The following is a 10,150-nucleotide window of genomic DNA, read 5'->3' as shown; positions in this document are numbered from 1 at the left end:
ATCATCTAGTCCAATCCCCCTGCCGGAGCAGGAACACCTAGATAATGTTACACAGGAATGCGTCCAGGCGGGTTTTGAATGTCTCCAGGGAAGGAGACTCCACAACCTCCCTGGGCAGCCTGTTCCAGTGTTCCGTCACCCTCACTGAGAAGAAGTTTCTTCTCAAGTTTAAGTGGAACCTCTTGTGTTCCAGTTTGTACCCATTACCCCTTGTCCTATCATTGTTTGCCACTGAGTAGAGCCTGGCTCCGTCCTCGTGACACTCCCCCTTTATATATTTATAGACACTGATAAGGTCACCCCTCAGTCTCCTCTTCTCCAAACTATAGAGACCCAGCTCCCTCAGTCTTTCCTCATAAGGGAGATGTTCCACTCCCTTAATCATCTTTGTTGCCCTGCGCTGGACTCTCTCCAGCAGCTCCCTGTCCTTCTTGAACTGAGGGGCCCAGAACTGGACACAATACTCCAGATGGGGTCTCACCAGGGCAGAGTAGAGGGGAAGGAGGACCTCTCTCGACCTACTAACCACCGCCCTTCTAATACACCCCAGGATGCCATTGGCCTTCTTAGCCACAAGGGCACAGTGTTGGCTCATGGTCATCCTGTTGTCCACTAGTACCCCCAGGTCCCTCTCCCCTACACTGCTCTCTAACAGGTCATTCCCCAACCTATACTGGAACCTGGGGTTGTTCCTGCCCAGATGCAGGACTCTACACTTTCCCTTGTTATATTTCATCAAGTTACTCCCTGCCCAACTCTCCAGCCTATCCAGGTCTCGCTGGATGGCAGCACAGCCTTCTGGTGTATCAGCCACTCCTCCCAGCTTAGTGTCATCAGCAAACTTGCTGATAGTACACTCAATTCCCTCATCTAAATCATTGATGAATATATTAAATAATACCGGTCCCAGTACTGACCCTTGAGGCACTCCACTAGTTACAGGCCTCCAACTAGACTCAGCCCCATAGACTACAACTCTCTGGCTTCTCTCCTTCAGCCAGTTCGCAGTCCACCTCACTACCTGATCATCCAGTCCACACTTCCTCATTTTAGCCGTGAGGATGCTGTGGGAGACTGTGTCAAATGCTTTGCTGAGGTCAAGGTAGACCACATCCACCGCTCTGCCATCATCCATCCACCGTGTTATTTCCTCATAAAAGGCTAAGAGATTGGTCAAACATGATTTCCCCCTGGTGAAGCCATGTTGACTGCCCCTCATAACCTTCTTATCCTTGATATGCCTTAAGATGGTACCAAGGATAAGGTGTTCCATCACTTTCCCAGGGATGGAGGTGAGGCTGACCGGTCTGTAGTTACCCGGGTCCTCCTTCTTGCCCTTTTTGAAGACTGGAGTGACATTTGCTTTCCTCCAGTCCTCAGGCACCTCTCCCGTTTCCCAAGACTTGGTAAAGATGATGGAGAGTGGTCTAGCAATGACTTCCGCCAGTTCCCTCAGCACCCGCGGGTGCATCCCATCTGGACCCATGGATTTATGGATGTCCAGATTGCTCAACTGGTCTCTAACCCATTCCTCATCGACTAAGGCAAACCGCTCCGTCGACCTGACTTCATCTAAGGTCTCAGGGGTACAGGGCTCTTCAGGACTGCCCGCAGCAGAGTAGACAGAGACAAAGAAGGCATTCAGTAACTCTGCCATCTCTTTATCTTCTGTCACCAGGGCACCCATCCCGTTCATCAGTGGGCCTACATTGCCTCTGGTGTTAGTTTTGTCTGCCATGTATTTAAAAAGCTCTTTTTGCTGTCCTTGACCCTTCTTGCCAGGTTTAATTCTAAGGATGCCTTAGTCCTCCTAGCTGCCTTCCTACATCCTCTAGCAGCAGCCTTATATTCCTCCCAAGTGGCCAGCCCCTCCTTCCATGACCTGTAAACTCTCCTCTTCCACTTGAGCATACCCAGCAATTCCCTGTTTAGCCACGCAGGTCTCTTGGCCCTCTTCCTTGACTTCCTACGTGTCGGGATGCTCCGATCTTGAGCACGGAAAAAGCAGTCCTTGAATGTCAACCAACTATCTTGGGCCCCTTTACCTTCAAGCAGCCTTGCCCATGGGATTTCCCCTAGCAATTGCTTGAAAAGGCCAAAGTTTGCCCTGCTAAAGTCCAGGGTTGCAATTCTACTTGGTATTCTACTAGTCCTGCCACACAAGATCCTGAACTCCACCATCTCGTGGTCGCTGCAACCAAGGCAGCCCTCAACCCTTACTGCTTCGACCAGATCCTCCTTGTTAGTGAGGATGAGATCCAGCAGCGCTCCTCTCCTGGTCGGCTCATCCACCATTTGCAGGAGGAAGTTATCATCCATACACTGGAGGAACCTCCTGGACTGCGGCTGGGTTGCCAAGTGGTCCTTCCAGCAAACATCAGGGAAGTTAAAATCCCCCACGACGACCACGGCCTGTGACTGTGAGGCCGCTCTCAGCTGCCTGTAGAAGGCCTCGTCAACTTCCTCACCCTGATCCGGTGGTCTGTAACAGACACCTACAACAGTATCCCCCCTGCCAGCCTGCCCCTTAATTCTCACCCACAGACTCTCAACTCGCTCATCATCTGTCCCTGGACAGAACTCGGTGCATTGTAGTTCCTCCCGCACATAAAGAGCAACCCCACCACCCCGCCTGGCTGGCCTGTCTTTCCTGAAAAGGACATAGCCTTCCATGACTATATTCCAGTCATGTGAGCTGTCCCACCACGTCTCTGTAATTGCCACCAGATCATAATCTCCTGACTTAACACAGGTTTCCAACTCCTCCTGCTTATTTCCCATGCTGCGCACATTGGTGTACAGGCATTTCAGGGAGCGAGCTGAGCACACTGATTTCACCCTAGGATTGTAGGAGGCCTCCCAGTCTTCATTAATTCTGGAGCGCTGCCCCACTGGGGCAAGCCCAGCTGCAACCCCATCCCCCTTCGAATCTAGTTTAAAGCTCTCCAAATGAGCCCTGCTTTCGTGCCCCAGCATCCTCTTCCCTCTGTGAGACAAACCTTTCTCACTTGTCATTGTCCAGACTGGTGCCCTATAAAACCAGCCGTTATCAAAGAATCCAAAGCCCTGCCTGTAGCACCAGTCTCGAAGCCAATTGTTCATGAACTGAATCTTCCCATTCCTTCCCACATCATCAGTGGAAGATGGAAGGAGAGAGGAGAAGATCACTTGAGCCCTGAACCATCACATCTTCTGCAGCAAAAATTTGCACAGAGATGACTGCTGCACCACACCTAACAGCAAGCCTTCTATGAAGCCATAGCTGTTCCCCTTTATTCCCCCCTTTTCTGAGACCTTTGTAGTATTCCTTTGTATGTAGCAAGGTACAGTGCCCTAAAGTAGTCCACAGATTACTTGACGTAACATCTATGTCTCCTGTTGAATGAACAATGAGCATGTCATCCTTTACTAGGTGTGACGTACTCCAGTAAATGCCACTCTTTCCAAAATGTGAGTTAGGAGAAAGCTTGCTCTCCTTTCAATGCACACACTTTGTTACTGCCAGGAAACAGCCAAGCAATGTAAAACTTTTCCAAAGGTGTAGAAGTCTGAAGGTTTCTAGGAAGAAAGTCAGAATATTAGTTCCTATATCTACACAATCAGTAACTGAGGCTTGGAAGAAGTTAAAAATCACCTGAGCTTATTCAGCCATAGTATTTTACTTCCTCACAATGGCATCTGATGGGGCTATAGACACCCAAAGTTCCTTCTGTTTAGCCTGACATAACAAGAATAGATCAGGAAGCTAGTTTCCCAAGTTAAAAGATCTGACAAATGCTTTTATTTACTTCTCCAAAGGCAAGCCGTGTCAAATTCCATGTTTTCTATTCTATACACATGTGCCTGGCAAAATCTTGGAGCAGATTCTCCTGGAAGGCATGCTAAGGCACATGAAAACCAATGAGGTGGGTGGTGACAGCCAGCATGGCTTCACTAAGGGGAAATCCTGCCTGACCAATTTGGTGGCCTTCTATGATGGGGCTGCAGAACTGATGGACAGGGGTAGAGCAGCTGATGTCATCTACCTGGACTTGTGCAAAGAATTCGACACGGTCCCACACGACATCCTTGTCTCTAAATTGGAGAGACACCAATTTGATGGATGGACCACTTGGTGGATAAAGAACTGGCTGGATGGCTGCACACAGAGTTGTGTTAATGGCTCAATGTCCAGCTGGAGACCAGTAAGGAGTGGTGTCCCTCAGGGATCAGTGTTGGGACCGGTCTTATTCAACATCTTCGTCACTGACATGGACAGTGGGATTGAGTGCGCCCTCAGTAAGTATGCCAATGACACCAAGCTGTGTGGTTCGGTTGATACGCTGGAGGGAAGGAATGCCATCCAGAGGGACCTCGACACACTTGTGAGGTGGGCTGGTGCCAACCTCATGAGGTTTAACCATGCCAAGTACATCCTACACCTGGGTCGGAGCAATCCCAGGCATGGCTACAGGTTGGGCAGAGAAGAGATTCAGAGCAGCCCTGCAGAGAAGGACTTGGGGGTGTTGGTCAATGAGAAAATGAACACAAGCCGGCTTCAGTGTGCGCTCGCAGCCCAGAAAGCCAACCATATCCTGGGCTGCATCAAAAGGAGCGTGACCAGCAGGTCGAAGGAGATGATCCTGCCCCTCTCTTGTGAGACCTCACCTGGAGTAGTGTGCAGTTCTGGTGTCCTCAACATAAAAAGAACATGGAACTGTTGGAGTAAGTCCAGAGGAGGGTCACTAGGACAGTAAGAGCGCTGCAGCACCTCCCATATGAAAACAGGCTGAGAAAGTTGGGGCTGTTCAGCCTGGAGAAGAGAAGGCTGTGTGGAGACCTCATAGCAGCCTTCCAGTATCTGAAGGGGGCCTAAAAGAATGCTGGGGAGGGACTCTTCATTAGGGACTGTAATGATAGGACAAGGGGTAACGGGTTAAAACTTAAACGAGGAAGTTTAGATTGGATATAAGGAGTAAGTTCTTTACTGTAAGGGTGGTGAGGCACTGTAATACGTTGCCCAGGGAAGCTGTGAATGGTCCCTCCCTGGCAGTGGTCAGGGTCAGGTTGGACAGAGCCTTGGATGACATGGTTTAGGGCGAGGTGCCCCTGCCCACAGGAGTGGGGTTGGAACTAGATGATCTCAAGGTCCTTTCCAACCCTAACAATTCTATGATTCTATGATTCTGTGATTCTCTGTGGATGGAAAGAGGCAAGTAAAAACTTCTACATACACTGTACATTTCTGAATTGGTGGTTTTATCTCCTGGGCTTGCTTGCTTCATAGCATTTTCCTGATTCTTTCTTATTATTTATTTACTTCCCTTCTGTGTCCTAAGAGTTTATGGTTACAGAGATTTGTATGGCCATTCACTGAGCAAAATTACCACACCTGAAGCTAGAACAATCCCAAGTCCCAGTTGTGCAAGTGGATGCAATGGCTGAGCTACGTGGCAAATGGAAATCAGCCCATCAAGACAAGCACACCACCATAAAACCACAGTAATTCCCAACTTTCAAAGAGTAGATGCATGACTTCATCTTTTCTGATGGTCTCAGTGGGAGCTGAGGATAACATTGTAGGTGCTCATCTATCAAGAAATCTAAAAGCTAATGTATCTTAAAATGTTGGACATGATCATCAATTCTTTACCTATAGACAGAGGAGAACTAAAGGGACTGAACAACACATATTAAACAATATAGGAAGGCTATTGCTATTTTATTTGCACTGTGGAGATTATTTGTTTCTAATCCATTGTACTTGTTTGAGCTTTTTTTTTTTTTTTAAAGCAATACTGTTCTATAAATTTTCCTTTATGGTTTTCAGAAGTATGATGCATTTAGAAGACTATGATCATAAAGAGCAAAGGATGTAAATCCTCTTATTCCTCTCTTGGAAGAACTCCAAACTTTCTCCCTCTGCTATTACTCTCCATTTCCTATGGCAGATTTTTGAAAAAGACAGTAAAGAATTATGTGGTATTACAAACATATGGCTTCACTGTGTTACTCTCTCACAGTAAATTGTCCTCCAAGAGCCGGGGCTGCAGATCCTACATCTGCTTAGGATGAGACTGTTTATCAGCAGCAGTTAGGTTTAGCCTTTGCTATTTTTGCCTAGACAGGTACTTTTGTAAAAGAAGTTCTAACTAGCAGTAATATAGCTAATGGTACTCTCTTCCAAACATCTTCCTGCCTACCTCACTATCCTGTGCCGGGGGGGAAACAGGTGCTCACAAACATTCAAAACAACTGCCAAAAGGGAAACTGAATGTACACTCACTGCTTTGCAATTTATTTTAATTATTTAATCTCATTTGAACTCCTCAGGCAAACAGGGCAATCAGCAATGATGAGATGTGTTACTTAACACAGCATAGATAGCATAAATATGTACTAAGAAAGTGTTAATATTACTTCTCTTGTAAACATAGTAGAAGGCAACCTAATGAAATATCTTCAGGTTCCCTTTAAAATCGTAACTGAGAGGTAAAACTAGGAAATACTTCAATTTCGAAGCCAGGTGCAAAGATCTGTCTTCATGGGAAGACTAACACCATTTTAAATACGTTTTGATATAAAAAAAATTAATACTGACTCAGAGGCTGAGATTTATCCTGCTTAACTCCAGATTCCATTTAGGCTGTTATTTTCTACTGGAAGATAATCCTGCCCACCCACCCCTCATTAACTGAGAAAATAGAAGAGACAGGTTCCTAACTTGAATGGCCAAATTAGAAGGGATTAATCTAGGCCAAATGCAGTGTATGCATTTAGACAGGAATTACTTAGGCATTACTTGTCTTTGGCAATCTACCTAGAAGGTTACAGCTCTGAATAAAGGCAGTTTGTTACTCAAGCAAATGAGCAGTTTATGTCTAGCGTAAGATATAGGGGTATGGACAAGAAAACAAATGAGAGCCTGGTTTTGCTTCTCTAAGGCACCAAGCATAAGATCACTCTCCACTTAATGGCTTCTTAATGGTTAAGTTTATTGGAATTAGTAGGTACAGTATTAACAATTCATACTACTCGTAACTACTCTCCTTGTTATTTCATATACATCAAACAGAGGCTATTTCAATTTCTGTATACATTTTACGGATCAAGCAAAACAATAAAACAGTTGAGTGAGCACAAAGTATAAAATCGGAACATAAAAATAAGGCAAGTGTGATAAAAGCATTAAGCTTAGTAGTCATTCACTAGAAAAATAGATTTTGCTGCCAGGTTTCCTCTGAAACTTTTAACAAGCATATTGCAAATGAGAGAATAGAACTTAACTCCAGTAAACATACTCCTTCAAGGCACTATTATGTTACTTTTAATGTCAATTTGAAAATAATCTAGCAAGTCAGTTGACAGAAGTATTACCCCAGCAATAATTAAAAAAATATATAGAAACAAATAAACCCCCAAATTTTTCTTTGGTTAAATGAAAGGCTGAATGGAAAAACAAATCATAATATGTTTCCATATGGAAAAAACCCAATCATTTTGGCTAAGATGTAACAAACAAGTATGAAGTCTTATACAATTCAACTACAAAAATGAACTTGCCAACAGTAAATTTAAACTCAGTTTCAGTAACAAGAATTGTTTAATGCATTAGATATATACAAACTGGGTAAGAATAATAACAAGATTTCAAAACTATTTAAAACCAGTGGAGAAACATTTTTCAAGGATATTGCTTCCAACGCAAGATGTATCACTTGTTTTTTTCCACCTGTGCAAGTGCTTAGCAGTGGCAGACTGTTTTCAGTCACTGTACAGAACTTCCTACACAAAAATTCTGAATGGCACAGTTAAAAAAAAAAATTGGCTTTTTTTCCCTACAGATTTGCACAGTCTTCCCTGTACACATCTTAACTGCAAGTCATCTCAGTTTCTGCTGTGTGTCCCTCAGGACCCCTGTGGAGTAACTGCAGGTCCTTCCCATGTCCCTACAACTGTTCAACTGTTTTTTTCCTCACTCCTTGCCCATTCCTAATCTGGGGGAGCTGTCACCTTTAACTGCAACACTATATGGCTAACCATGGTGAGCCTGCATGTGCCACATAGCTCAACACTTAAAGGACCTCTCTACTCAAGAACTCCCCTTTCAGTTAAGACACCAATCAGTTTCCTTCTAATTGCTCAACAGTCAGTGTGGGAAAGCTTTGAGGGTGAATTTAAAGCAGGATACAAAACTTATTTTCTTTGGCTGAAAAAGAGTTAAAGGCACACAGATGCTGATTTCACCTTTAGCATCAATACTGATGGGCTTTCCCTCTCTTCCTCAGGACTGCGTGTATCAAATGTCCTGTAAGTAATCAATTATCTTGCCCCACTACTGGGTAATTCTTAGGTTCTCCATCCTAAAGAAACAGTCTTACAGCACTATCTGAGCTCAAAGTTTGGAAACTCTATTATTTGCCAATTTTCAGATGGAATCTGGCCTCACAGCTGCTTGCTTTTACTTTGGACCTATGTACAGGAGGAATTTGCAGTGACCACTTTGAAGTATTAGGAAACAGCCCTTCAGGATTGTTTTGCAGACCTTATAGTCTCTTCCTCTAAAAAACTGGTAAGGCTTTTTTGGTATAGAAACCAATAAACTCGTGCATGAAAAGAACAATTTCATCTTGGAAGACAAGATTAGCCCAACAAATGTATATGGCTGAGCCTAACCATTAGGTCAATTATGGATTAGTGTACCTTATTAAAACTAATTTTGTGGATCCTTACACTTAGCTCTGTTGTTTGTAGCAGACACCACTAATTATGTCAGTTTTCTAATATGTATCCTTTAATACTATTTATTGCCCTTTGTAGGGGAACCCAAGGTTTAAAACTAAGCAGACATATGATTAATAAAACCACTTATCAATATGAAAAGCTTTTTACCAACCTAAAACCAAACAGGAAACCCTTTGCAGACATGGCAAGCACAACATGCTAGAGGCAGGTCAAGACAAAACAATAGTTACAGAAGCCAATTTGACCACATTCTAATAAAGTCCTGACAGGAGAAACACATCATAGATGTAAAATCCATTCTTAATCCAGGTTTTACAGTTCCTGCTTGACTTCAGTGCAACCCTTTTTTGCTAACACCAAAAAATATCTTAAGCCTGGCTGATGTTGGCCAAGACTTCATATCACAACTTCAGTATCAGACAGGAATGCTCCATGAATGCAGAAATAAATTGTTACCGTTTCTGCTTAAAAGGTGGTCTTTTTTCCAGATAGTACCTAGCCTCCTTTTTGTTGCAAGAGATACTAATCCTGCTTTATTCAGAATCTAATTCTTAGATCTATTTAAGCTTACTCTTTTTCACTACTGAAACAGCTACAAAAATTGTTTCAAACAATACACAGAAGTAAGTCTTTCCAAACTGCAAACCATTTACTTGGTACAACAAAATAACTTTATAGCAATGATAAATTTACATGAAAAGCTGTAAATGCATTCTGGCTTTTACAGTGCATAGAAACTTCAAGGCAAAATACAATAAACACAGTATCTTACAAAGGGAAATCTTCATCAGTGCTCAGCCCTTACAGTCAATCACTTAATTGTGATCATTTTTTACCTGGCCTTTAACTTGTCATTTTAAAGACACAAAATAAACAATGAAAACAAAAAACCATACATCAGACTGGATTTTGTCCCCTCATCTCCAACAGCTAATGCTAGGCTTCCTGTTATTTTCAAATCCATAAGAACAGTAAAATCAGAAAAATAAAGGAAGGGAATTAAACCTATTTTCTGTATTCCTTTATCTATGTTCAAAGAAAAATGACCAGTTTGAGGAAATTCTGTTTAGATGTCTTTTCCTTTCATTTCCCTTGGGAGTTTGCAAATGCTGCCTGCTTTTTCCTTACATTTTTATTGAGAAAAGAAAGTATTCTGAAGACTTGATTTGTCCCCTTCTTAAAATTTAAGTTTTTCTTTTTTTTCTTTTAGATTAGCAAGAAAAGGCAACTAAGGCAATCAACTGATATTCTATTAGCTGCACCTTTTTCAATTGCTGATTGTATAAGTAAATGGTATATTTAGAATTATGGCAACTACCTCTTCTAAAGCAGTATCTTAAGTCATAACAGCAGTGTCACAATTTTGTGTGTAAGAGAACTAGTGGTACCCATGTTGCTTTATTGTAATACTCCAAAAATTTTAGCT

The sequence above is a fragment of the Pezoporus wallicus genome, unplaced genomic scaffold (genome assembly GCF_028554395.1).
Source record: "Pezoporus wallicus isolate ANWC-B61680 ecotype Strahan unplaced genomic scaffold, APGP_CSIRO_Pwel_v1 contig_2997, whole genome shotgun sequence".
NCBI lineage: Eukaryota > Metazoa > Chordata > Aves > Psittaciformes > Psittacidae > Pezoporus > Pezoporus wallicus.
The sequence above is the reverse complement of the archived record's forward strand: the minus strand, read 5'-3'. Positions refer to the sequence as shown.